The sequence below is a fragment of the Dermochelys coriacea genome, chromosome 3 (assembly GCF_009764565.3).
Source record: "Dermochelys coriacea isolate rDerCor1 chromosome 3, rDerCor1.pri.v4, whole genome shotgun sequence".
In the NCBI taxonomy this organism is placed as follows: Eukaryota; Metazoa; Chordata; order Testudines; family Dermochelyidae; genus Dermochelys; species Dermochelys coriacea.
The window spans coordinates 195,079,045-195,092,323 of NC_050070.1; the positions used below are offsets into that span (position 1 = coordinate 195,079,045).

At 41.4% G+C, this 13,279-nt stretch overlaps 1 protein-coding gene across 2 annotated transcripts in view; it reads right to left on the reverse strand.

Moving 5' to 3' along the window:
- Positions 1–13,279, reverse strand: part of ACTR2 (actin related protein 2) — a 46,230-nt gene that overhangs the window by 14,865 nt on the left and 18,086 nt on the right. The gene's annotated exons all lie outside the window — the stretch shown is intronic.

The following is a 13,279-nucleotide window of genomic DNA, read 5'->3' on the forward strand; positions in this document are numbered from 1 at the left end:
GATGGCTTGGACCGGGCTGATGCTGTTCTTTACTTGAGCCTCTGTATGACCTTGGATTACTCAGTCATTGAGGTAGACCTGAATGCCTTGCTGTCTGAGGAAGGCAGCTACCACCGCCATGCACTTCATGAAATCCTGAGGGACAATGAACAGGCAGAAGGGAAGAGAGGTGAATTGATAATGAGTCTGGTTTACAATAAACCTGAGAATTCTTCTGTGGCCATGGAAGACAGAAATGTGAAAGTAAGTGTTCAAGTTGATGGCGGTGTACAATTCCCTGGATCCAGAGAGGGAATGATGAGGCTAGAGAGACCATATATAACCTCAGTTTCTTGAATAATAACAGGTTTCAGAGTAGCAGCTGTGTTAGTCTGTATTCGCAAAAAAGAAAAGGAGTACTTGTGGCACCTTAGAGACTAAAATTTATTTGAGCATAAGCTTTCATGAGCTACAGCTCACTTCATCGGATGCATTCGGTGGAAAATACAGTGGGGAGATTTATATACACACACAGAGAACATGAAACAATGGGTTTTATCATACACACTGTAAGGAGAGTGACCCCTTAAGATGAGCTATTACCAGCAGGAAGGAGGAAAACCTTTTGTGGTGATAATCAAGGTGGGCCATTTCCAGCAGTTAACAAGAACGTCTGAGGAACAGTGGGGGGCGGGGTGGGGGGCTTGAATCCTTCAGACTATGTAGTCTCATGTCCCTCTGCTCTGAAAATAGTGAGGAGCCTTTGAAATGGAGGTCCATTGGATAGACTAGAGCTCCTGAGGGATTCCCGAGGACTGAAGCCAAGAGCATCATCTCACTGTGACAGAGGAGGCCTTTGTCCTAGCCACCGCATCTGCTGCGTCCAGTGCCGCTTGAAGGCTCTGGCAACATTCTCTCTTTTTTAAGAGGTCTGAGAATTCCTGCCTTCAGTCTTGGGGCCTGAAGTCCTTAAATTTGGACAGGGAATCCCACAAATTGTAGTTGTATTTCCCCAGTAAGACTTGCTGGGTTTGAGATATGTAGTTGTAGACCACCTATTGAATAATTTTCCTCCCAAACAGATCAAGTTTCTTTGTGTCCTTCTGTTTTGGGGTAGCACTCAACTGCCGTCTGTCCCTTTCGTTAGCCGTCCATACAGCAAGGCGCCCAGAGTGGGGTGAGAATACAGATACTCATACCCACTGGCTAGCACATAATATTTCTTCTCTGCCCTCTTCAAAGTGGGGGGGGGGGGGGAGAAGATGAAGTCTGCCAGAGGTTTGATCGGACCCATTACTGCTACATCCTGTAAATCAGTACTTGGGTTGGTACTGGAGTTGGGATCCGATGCTGGTTGTGGAGGAGTGGGAGTCCGTCTCTCAGAAGTAACTGTGTAGAAACGTTGGGACGGTGGATCTGGTATGGGGGGAAAAACACCAAGAGTTCCAGAAGGGCCAATGCATATGCCACTGTTCTTCTCGCCATATACCAGCAGGAGGACCTGTGCTGAGATCTGGCGGCATGTAACACAGGGGGCCCTTAGGTTGAACACAGGGCTCTGCATCAGACTCAGATTAAGAATCCTCTCTAGGCGTCCACGGGAAACAGTACCTCTCGCTGCCTGCAATCAGTACCGAGGGTCCGGTGACTGATGGTGGGCTTGGGATGACATCTCAGAGGACAGAAGAGTGGGCTTGCCCCTAGAAGGAGACAGTGGGCCTGGAGCCAGGAAGGAGGTTGGAGCACCATACTCTCTCCTGCTAGAGGACAACGAAGCTAGTGGCTGACCTAATGGTGTCAGCAGGACTAGGAGCATCTAACGTGGAATGGACATGAGCAAGCCCTCAAAGAAGAAAGGTGTGTTGTAGGAGGGTGTCGATCACTGTAACAGTGGAGATATGTCTGCAGGTTTTGCATCTATTGTTCTAGCTGGGTCTAGTGCCGCTTTGAGCTGGTGTGTCCTGGTCTGTGGGGAGCTTGCAGCTGATGAGCTTAGAGAGGTTGCGAATTCAGGAAAGATTTCCGACACTCCACCATGAAAGTAGATCACATCATGGAACAGGCCACACAAAAACCTCAAGAGAATCTGCTTCAATACGGAAATAAAATCCCCTCTACTTGTCAACTACCACCCACACTGAAATCCATACAAGGTATCATCAAACAACTACATGGCTTATTACAGGTTTCAGAGTAGCAGCCATGTTAGCCTGTATTCGCAAAAAGAAAAGGAGTACTTGTGGCACCTTAGAGACTAACAAATGTATTTGAGCATAAGCTTTCGTGAGCTACAGCTCACTTCATCGGATGCATTCGGTGGATGCATTATTACAAACATCTATAACCAACTAACGACCCCCTTCAACAGCCCTCTCCCCTCCTTACTTGAGTGGTGTTAATGGGCCACTTTACCTTGAATGGTCCCTTGTGTTTGCTAAACAATCTGTTCCACCTTGTATTTATCACACTTTGAGTAGCTTCCCAAACCTGAAGAAGAGCTGTGTGTAAACTCAAAAGCTTGTCTTTCTTACCAACAGAAGTTGGTCCAACAAAAGGTATTACCTCACCCACCTTGTTTCTCTAGGACCTATCAGTGTAAGTTAATAAATATATTCCACATTAATTTAATGGGGGGGAAGGGGAGGGTTTAATGCTTGTAAATAAAACCCACACACCACTTTTTTCATAGCTTTAGTGAACTGAACTGTTTTTTAAAAAAAAACAAAGAACAAACAACCACAACTAATTGACAAGTTGGAGGCAGCCATGTACTTCATTACTGCAATTTGACTTTGGAATGAAGTTAGACAGACAGTGTGGGTGAGGTAATATTTTTAATTAGACCAACTTCTGTTGGTGAAAGAGAGGGTCTTTCGAGCTTCCACAGGGCACGGAACCTACTGTTTGTTAAAGGTGTACATTCCTGTCACTTTCTGAAGCTCAACTAACTTTTTTTTTTTCCTTTCTGTTACCAACATCTATTTGACTCATTCCTTCAACTGTTTTTTGTGCGATATACAGAAGACAAACCATAAAGCTGCAATGTAAGAAATAGGGCCAGCACCTTACAATAAATCTATACACAGCACCAATCATGGGCATTGGAGCCTGTATCACAAGCTATTTTATACAGCTCTGCCTTCCTGTTCCCTGTTCTTGGTGAAGACAGAATGGACTACAGTGTGGCCAACTCATGATTTTATCATCAGTCTGTCAATATTTGGTGTTTTTCTTAAAGCATCAGCTGCTGGAATGAAGAGATTGCATGAGATTCCCAGGTTTCATTATTTAAAAGAAAAAAAAAGAAAAAAAGAAGCAAATTGAATGGTTGTGAAGAAAATTTTGAATATGTAAGCGAATGTATCCTAAAGCCTGAGAAACCAGATAGCAAATAAAAAGAACCCAAAAATTACTATTTAAAAATAATAATGTAAATTTCTGAGGCCTTGCTAAGGATTCTTAAATTATATTACATTTTAAGAAAAACGTTTACTGCATATAATACAAAGTAAAAGTAACTTTTCTTTCAAACACATTAACATCCTGCTGCTATAGGCAAGTATAAATGAAACAGACTTCCTGGATTTAAAAAAGCAATATGTTAAAGTCAGGCACAATTGAAATCGTACGGCTAAATAACCACAATATTTAATAATACCTTGCAAATGGGTATTGTTCTAAGAAAAGCACTCATAAAACTTACACAAATTAAATATCAAAGAGTTCTTATCGTGTGCTCTAGCTCTCCTTAACCATTAGTTTGCCTTTAGCTTATAATTTTAAATACAATTTGACTATTTAAAGAAGCAGACTCCACAGACTTAGGACAGTGCTTCACAGAGTAGTTCTTTTATCAAGTTTACAGTGAAGGCAAGAAAGACTGAGTGAACAAAACACTCCGTTTATTACAGCCATGAGTCACAAGTGATTGACCACTTCCCCTTGTCTCAATATGCTTTTACCAGAGCAGAAAAAACTGATAAGAATTCAGTAGCTTTTAGCATTACAGACTGGTTAAACCGAAATGCTCTGACAGCTGACTATTTAAAACAAACAGTTCCAGGAAAAGATGACATTTCACTTCTCTTAAAATATCTAAATGAATCAAGCACTGACTTTTTCCAACTTCTCTTTGGCACTGTTTCAAAAAGTCTGCTGTTAACAGGGCTCGATTTAAAAGATTGCCCAGTTTCACAAATTTGTTCCTTGGCTTGTTAAGATCTACAATCATATTTCATAACTTTTTTGCTAAAGTTTTAGTGATCTGCAAAGTATGTCTAAATGTTTTAAAACAAGTTTGAAATTAAGGGGGCATTCTTTTTTAAAGTGTATTTTCTTTCTCCTGCCCCCCACCACTCTCTGGCGTACAGCAGAACCTCAGAGTTATGAATGGCAGAGTTACGAACTGACCAATCAACCGCACACCTCGTCGGGAACCAGAAGTACACAATCAGGCAGCAGCAGAGACAAAGGGGGAAAAAAAGCAGGTATCGTACAGTACTGTATTAAACATAAACTACTAAAAAAAAAATAAAGAGAAAGCAGCATTTTTCTTCTGCACAATAGAATGTTTCAAAGCTGTATTAAGTCAATGTTCAGTTGTAAACTTTTGAAAGAACAACTGTAACATTTTGTTCAGAGTTACGAACAACCTCCACTCCCAAGGTTGTTCGTAACTCTGAGGTTCTATTGTATAAGCCTTCAGATTTCTCCCATATAAAGTATTGTACTATGTTTTCTCCTCCTTCTATTAAGTCTCTAACATTAACAACCCCTCTACAGACTCTACTGAACTTCCCCTTGACCTCTCCTCCCAGATTTTACTTTCTCGATTTTCAAAAGGCATAAATGACAGCTAGATGCTTAACTGCCATTTGTACTTTTAAAAATCTCCCGCCAGACCATACTACTGCTGTTCTATTGTATATGAGAGCAAAACACTCCATGAGTTACAGACCCCATTTAACAAACAAAAAAACAAAAAACAAACACCCCAAACAACTCAAAACACATCCCTCACAGGGTCAACACTATAAAGAAAGGAACTGAGCAAAATTTACTTTTACTGACCCCATTTTTTAACAGTAACTAGACTAATTCTGCAATGAGATAATGCTGTGAAACTTAGTTGGATTTTAAAAATAAAGTAATGCCAGCATATTTAGGAATTGCTGCAGAGATCTTGACAGAAAAAGTGCGATCTTGTATGGTTAAAAATTGACTATCCAAAGCCTGCTAACCCAAGTACATTGTAAACAAAACTGGAAAGACCAGCATACATTTTTCCAAAACATTTGCATGAGCGTGATAAATAGGAAGACAGAAGTCAAGGAATACGAAATGTACGAAGATCAGGCTGTGGAGCACCTTGCTGTAGGGTTCTTAAAAAACTGACTAAGTGATGTGGAAGACAGTTTGGTAGAATACCTACTCACCTTGCACATTCAGGTATGTGCAAGATACCACAAGTTAGGGGTAGGGTTCTGTAGTGGCCATGATCTAATGTGCACAAACACAGCAGTTCAGTAAGTTACAAGGCAGAAATAGTATTCTACCTCAAAAGGGAGCGTGGGAAAGAATAGCAAGCAAAACAAGAAAATGTCTGAGCTTCTAGACCTCAACTGACACAGAATTACTGCTGTTCCCAATCTGTATGAATTCTACTGCTCATAAAATGAACCAAAATTGTAATGCGAGAAAGGTATGTAACAATTTCTATCTGCCCATAACCAGAATATGCATATAGGACTAGTTACTGCGCTCGCATGTTCCACTATATTCCTGATATTACTGGAAAGATATACTTTTTGCAGTAAACACATAAGGTTTCTGTTTTTAGCTATGCTTATTTCAGACATTTTAGACTTATTTTGTTTGACATCTATAATTGCAGTCTCGCCACATGCATGGCACACACCACATTTGACAAATCTGATAGCCAAATAGTGACAAGAATGTTCTCCTCAAAATAAATCTTTGCTTCTATTAAAGTTATTGTTTTGTTGCCATTCCAATATCTTTCTCCAAAAATGGCAGGAGCCCAACAAAAAAGCACTGGAAGCTAGAAAAAGAGAATGCTCCAGAATACTAAACAATGGAGTTGTAAGGGGTGACAATGCCAAAGAATGCTTCCACCACACCACAGAATACACCACAGAAAGGTACACAATTGGGCTGTTCCTGAGAGGGGATGTTACAGGTGTGAGAATGTAATGGCTATGCAGAGGTTGAGACAAAAGTTACACAAAGACACTTATAAAGCTAATTACACTGAAGAGCAAAGCGGAAATTGTCTCTCTTTAAGTATGTTCTGAAACAAACCGCGGCAGCGCTTTAGCGTTGTCAGTGTAGACTAGCCCTAACAAAAGCCAGGCAGACTAAAATAACGGTTAGAATTTATCAGGATATGTTAAGTGCACACAGTCAAAATGACTTTTCATAAAAATTCATTTCAATTAATCATTTCTTTAAAGAAGCAATTGTGTTGCATTGCATCAAGGATTTCATGATAAATATACCAGAATTATTATTATAGCTTCATTACATATTATGAAACTCTTAACTCAGTCTTTCATCTGATCTCGGATTGACCTCTCATTCTAGCTTCAAAAATAGAAAAAAATTGGATAAAGTTCTGATTCTTTTCCTATAACATTACCTTTTAAAACTAGAAAGATTTGATTTTATCATGCTGTGATCCAGTACATTAAAAGAGGCATTAAAAGAACTAAAGTTTTTACTTCACTCAAAAAACTATAAGTGTTTATATAAAAAGGATGAATGCTCCACACACACACAAAAAATTCTTAATTCCCTTGCTCATATTTAAGGTTTACATTCTCTGAATTGGTGTAATAAAGTACAGTAATTTCTCCCCAATGAAAACTATGAAACAACAGACTATAGAAAACACACTTCAGAAGTTATAGTGAGCTCGAACAAGATCTTTTTGCTAGAATAATCACAATAGAGTCTTTGGATAAGCCATGTTAGGATATAGATATTCAGGCCTGTCTGTAAAGGCCTATACTCTAAGAATGTAGGTGTATTCTTATCACTTAGCTAGTTCTAGAGGTATAAAAGAAAGAATCAAAAATCACTGTCTGCTGGTGTAAGGGCTTCTCTTACTGTGACAGTGTGAGGCCCTGTTCTTAGGCTAAGATCTCTGGCTAAACAGCAGAGGCAGCCATAAGCTGGGAAGCGACCGGTCACATCCTCACATTCCAAACTAGTCACATTGAAAGAAGGTGCTATTGGGCTGTTAGGAATATAATCCCATCCTGATAATGCCGATCACCTCCAGAAGAAGGGAAGAGCCTAGAAGATGTAAAAGGAAACTTAGTTTGATAGCATCCTGTCTGGCAAGAACTTACCTATCAATAGCTGGGATGTGAAATCCTCATTTCTTTGTTGTTCTATCACTGTAGTCCCCTTTTCCCTATTGTATGTCTGTATAATCTCTATCTGCTTCTGTGATTGTTCCTGTCTGCTATATAATTAATTTTACTGGGTATAAGCTAATTAAGATGGTGGGATATAATTGGTTAAATAATCATGTTACAACATGTTAGGATTGGTTAGTTAAATTTCAGTAAAATGATTGGTTAAGGTATAGCTAAGCAGAACTCAAGTTTTATTATATAGTCTGTAGTCAATCAGGAAGTAAGGGGGGGGAATGGGAACAGGGAATGGGGGTGGAGAAATTGGAATCATGTTTTGCTAAGGGGGGGAATGGGAAAAGGGACACAGGTAAGGCTCTGTGGTAATAGAGCTGGGAAGGGGGCACTAAGGAAGGAAACTGGAATCATGCTTGCTGGAAGTTCACCCCAATAAACATCGAATTGTTTGCACCTTTGGACTTTGGGTATTGTTGCTCTCTGTTCATGCGAGAAGGACCAGGGAAGCAAGTGGGTGAAGGAATAAGGCCCCTAACATCTTGGTGCCGTGACTCGGATGCATCGCATAGGATAGGTGAGTGGCAGCCTGTAAGTCCCCCTCCCCAACAGTCTGTGCAGCTGCTTGGAGGGGATATAGCGAACTCTTGTGTTGGTAGTTGTGGATTCTGGCAAGCCAGGTAAAGGATTTTTTGGATAAATGCATAAGGAAGAACCAGGGCTCATACCAGGTGCAGGGGTCAACCTGGGATGAGATTAAAAAGGAAATGGAGGAAGTATTAGGGGACCTAGAGGGATGGGGGGTGACTGAGGAGCCCACCCTCCTTGGTATATGGGTAGTGGAAGAAGGTCCATGCCCATGGGGACTGGATGCCTTCCAGGGGAAGGAGGAACTTCAGTCTGCTTGTGAGAGGTTTGAAGTAAGGGCAGCACTATGGGAAGCTGCCAGTAATCTTTCAGGTTTGGTGCTGCTTCAGCAAGGGCTGCTGAAGGGTTGTAAATTAGTTATGGGTGGTTAAAGGTAATTTGGCACAACAGGGTTTAGAGTTAGAGTTAACAGACTACCTTTAGAGAATGGAGCTGGGACTTGGTCCTGGGGGAGTGGAGAGAAAGAAAGGAGGGGGGAAAAAAAAGAAGGTTTCAAAATGCAAAATGGCAGGGTTTGCAGGAGCAGGTAACAACCCCCACTCTTCTCCCAGAGCCAGAATGAGAACCTGGGGGTAAGGGTTCCCAACTCTTGCAACCCAGGGAGCCTACTCTTGGCTCAGAGCTAACTATGTCCTTTTCTTCTTTTCCTCCTCCTTTTTCTCAGTTTACTTAATTTGCTGCTGGTAGCCTATACTTTAAACTGACTGAACAGGCTTAATTGGTTTCTTTATACCTCTTCCCCCCCACTCCCCTGGCCTTTCCACACTTTTGTTTTTCTGAAGTTTTAATGGAGGGTACTTTGGATACTTACGTGAAATGTTTTTGGTTATTTTGGACAAAGTATGAGGTAGGTCTGCTGTATTCCACTGGAATTTTTGAAGTAAAAGATCCATGGGCATCCATGGAGACAAATGTTTTACTGTCTCTTTGAACAGTCTCAAGGTAAAGACAGCACAGGTTAGGCAGCTGTGTGGCAATACTTGTACTTGGTGGCTAAGTTGTTACAGACAAATTGCACTACCTTAAAGAACTAAATGTAGGAGTAAGCGATTTAAAGAAGTGAGTGAAAAGTTACAAATAGTTTTTGCAAAAATTGATAATACAGGGTTTGGAGGAAAGTAAACATTTGGAAGTTGTGGAAATGGTAAAAAGTAACTGTTGTGAAGATGTTAAAAGAGTAACAGTTGTGGTGTTACAAGAAGGAAGTTTTTGTTTAATGATAAAACCCGGTTATATAAATGTAACTGTATGTGCAACTCTGTGCAGTCACATTGGATGGAAGCTTGGTAATTAAATTATCCAAGGAGGTCAGGTAGAATGGCTACTACCACCACTATGTTTCTGTCCCCATAAGCCTTTACAGCTATCCTGAGGGGAAATGGGCCCTTTTCCCACAGAAATGGTCTATAAGGAACTGCTGCAGGCAGAGACAGAATCTGATCAAAATTATTTGACTTGGGTAATGTAATCAAAATCACTAAAAGAATGTAAGGGGTTTCTATTGGAACTTAACTTGGCTGCCCCTAGTTGTTTCTAGTTATACAAGATGGGAGTGTAAACTGGTACAGTTGTGTAAAAGAGTAATCACAGTGCAAGAAATGTTAGGCAAAAGAGAATTTGGTGTGCGCACAGGAAAAAGGAAATGGGGAGGAATGATGGGAACTTGGGGTGGCTCTGGGGGATCGGACTGTCGCTTTGGTGGGTGTGCATAAAAAAATCTGTGGGCACAGGGGAGGCAGTTACACCTTGTGTAAAATTAATATGGCTAATATAATGTTATGGAGGTTAAACTATGGAAGGAAAGTGCATTTTCCCAGGACGTGTGCAGTGTATATTGGAAAAGGGGTGGGGAAAAAAATACAAACAAAACATGGTATTAAATTAAAATCCTATTAGGGCTCCAAAAGGAGCCACAATAGGTTGTGCTTTCTTTTTCAGATCTTTGTGTAATTTGGACCAGGAGATGAAAGTGGAAAGTAATCAGAACTCTAGTGGAAGTGGATTGTGTCCCTTTTAAGACCGTCTCTGAGCTGCTAATAGCTTTGGATCCAAAAGCAAGCTAGAAAGCCTCTGTGTAAATGCAAATTACCTAGCTGATGGGCACAAAGGAGCTGCAAATAATGAATACATCTGGTCAGCAAACAAGCTACTAGAAGACTCAGATTATGGCCTTCCAGGAAAGGGAGATGAAAAAACAAGTCAAGCTTGAAAATAAGGGGAACAGGTTAATCCTAAGGGGGGATGTGGGTGCGCGTGTGCGCGCGCAGTGCTAAAATCTGAAGCTGTGTCTCAGCTATTACCTGAGAATAAACTTAAAGGTTGGTACAGCAGAGAAACTATTGCAAACTTGGTCTATTGTACAAGAGGGGAAACTGAGGTACGCCATCTCATGAATTTCATAAATGACCAGTGAATGGGGTAATTTATCAGCCCAACTGTAGAACAAAATAAGGACAGCCTGGAGGTAATTCTTCTGTTTTTCCTGCAATTAGCAAGGAAATTTGTAAAAGAAAGTGGTATTATTATTAAGCAATAATCTGTCCCCACCAGGGGGGTAGAAATTGTTTCTTTTGTTTCTCAGACACTCTACAAGCAAGCTGGCGCCAGCGGAAGAATAACCCAGAATACCATGGATCTATGTTTTGTGTTTGTCTTGTTGCTAGCATTGTTGTGTTTCAATAAACAAAAAACCTCATGAAGTGGGTTGGGGATGGCTTCAAAAGGCTGGCCTTGGGGAGATGTGTATGGGAGTGCTCAACTAGGAGGCCAGCACCTGTGTAATAGCCACCATGGTACCTGGAAATGGAACAGCAATTAAGGTGGTCCCCACAAGCCCTTTGGAAATAATGAGAAGGGGAGGAGCTCACTGGGAATCAATGGAGAGGTATGCAAAATGGTGTAAATCAAGAGAAGATGTTTGGATGTGCCTCTCTCCTATGACTATGGAGGAGCAGGATCAATGGCCTATGCAAGGAGTGGACAATTGGGTGTACGGTGTATAAGGTGTTTTGCTGGGAATGTACATATTACTGGGGGCACAATTACACCAGCCCATAACCAAACTACACACATCTACCTGCTGCTATCTGAACTTTGGTGCACAAATGGATCCGTGAATCTTATTGCTGTGAATAATCACCCCAGGGCATACTGCCTGATTCCATACCAAGTGGTTAAGCTGGTTTGGACAATATCCCATTTCTCTATGAACATTCAATGGACTTATGATATGGACAAAAGCAAGCAAAACCTGCAGGGGCAGCTTGTCACAACTGCCAGCAGTGGACACGTAAGATCGTGACCCTGTCGAAGGAGGAGAGGCAGTGTTTTGGTGGTGGCTCAGCTGTTGGACCATACTGCAGTGGTCAGGACTTGGTGTTGCTGTGGATTTTATATTGTTAACTGTACTTGTGTTACGCTGAATATGGAGATAATCTATAAGTAATGTAGTAAGCCCTCCCCACCCTGAAGTGTACTAGACAACCCGGACCCAACCTTCTCAGGCCCACTATAATGGGAAGTCTGGAACACTAAGTGGTATGCCCATAGGAGAGAAGGTGCAGGGCACTATACTACACAAGGGGCAGTGGGACATTTCCCTATTGTTTCCCTATCTTAATTAGCTTACACCCAGCAAAATTAATTATACAGCAGACAGGAACAATCACAGAACCAGACAGATTACGGACAAACAATAAGGAAATGGGGACTACAGTGATAGAACAACAAAGAAATGAGGATTTCACATCCCAGCTATTGATAGGTAAATTCTTGCCAGACAGGATGCTATCAAACTAAGTTTCCTTTTACATCTTCTAGGCTCTTCCCTTCCTCTGGAGGTGATCGGCATTATCAGGACGGGACTGTATTCCTAACAGCCCAATAGCACCTTCTTTCAATGTGACTAGTTTGGAATGTGAGGATGTGACCATTCGCTTCCCAGCTTATGGCTGCCTCTGCTGTTTAGCCAGAGATCTTAGCCTAAGTAAACAGGGCCTCACACTGTCACAGTGAGAGAAGCCCTTACATCAGCAGACAGTGATTTTGATTCTTTCTTTTATACCTCTAGAACTAGCTAAGTGATAAGAATACACCTAAATTCTTAGATAATAGGCCTTTACAGACAGGCCTGAATATCTATATCCTAACAAGCGAGAAAAACAAAACAACCACATCCTGATAGATTTCTGAATGGCTGAGAAACCTGATAAGGAAATTCAATCTTTCATGCCACAAAGGCAGCCATACATTTGTTAGAACTGTTCAGTCTGCCTATTGCACCACATTAGTCAGTCAGTCATGAATGTACCTGATAAAGCAGACATTACTAGTTAACGTTGCTTTACACAGCAATATGAGATGATATCATCTAATGTTCATGAGCTCCCTCCCCCCGAAACCTCAAGTTTCATATCCGTTAACACTAATGTTCTACAGAGTCTTTGAAAGTTCAGTTAAAATATCACCTTTTTAATAATCAATTTATTCCTGCAGCAAAGTCTCTGAAAGAAGAGGTTATTACCGAGGTATTCTCTGCCACATTTGAAACTATACTGAATATTTACATTAACAGAGGTCTATGTGCTATAGTAATAACGTGACAGAAAGTCAACAAATTGTATGCTATTCTCACATTACTGCCTTTCCAAAACTGTGAGCCTTTGTGTCAGATAATTATTAAAAATAGGAATTGTATAAGGAGCTATTTCTTTTATATGAGATACCTGACCATCTAAGTCAATGCTGGATTGCGGATGCAGCCTAAGGGTATGTCTAAACTGTAACTAAAAACCCACAGCTGGCCTATGCCAGCTGACTTGGCCTGAGGGGCTGTTTAACTATAGTGCAGACATCTGGCTTCAGGCTGGAGGCCAGGCTCTAGGACCCTGCGAGGTGGGAGAGTCCCAGACCTCAGGCTGCAGCCAGAGCTGGAATGTCTACACCATCTACACCACTATTGAATGGCTGCACACCTCGAACCCGAGTCAGCTGGCACAGACCAACTATGGTGTTTAATTGCAGTGTAGACATACCCTCTACGACCTCACCCACTCCAGACAGCAGTGCGGCACCCAACAGCTAGTTGCAGGACCTCCTTTCTAGAAAGGCTGTTATTAGATAGTCCCTAGAACCTATTACAGATTTGGACGGCCGGGAGGGGGATTTGCTGGCAAAAATCGACTCTTTCTTAACATGTCCCAGGTGCCTACAGCAACACTATGCACTCTGCCTGGTAAACCACTCCTTGCTTTCAAGCC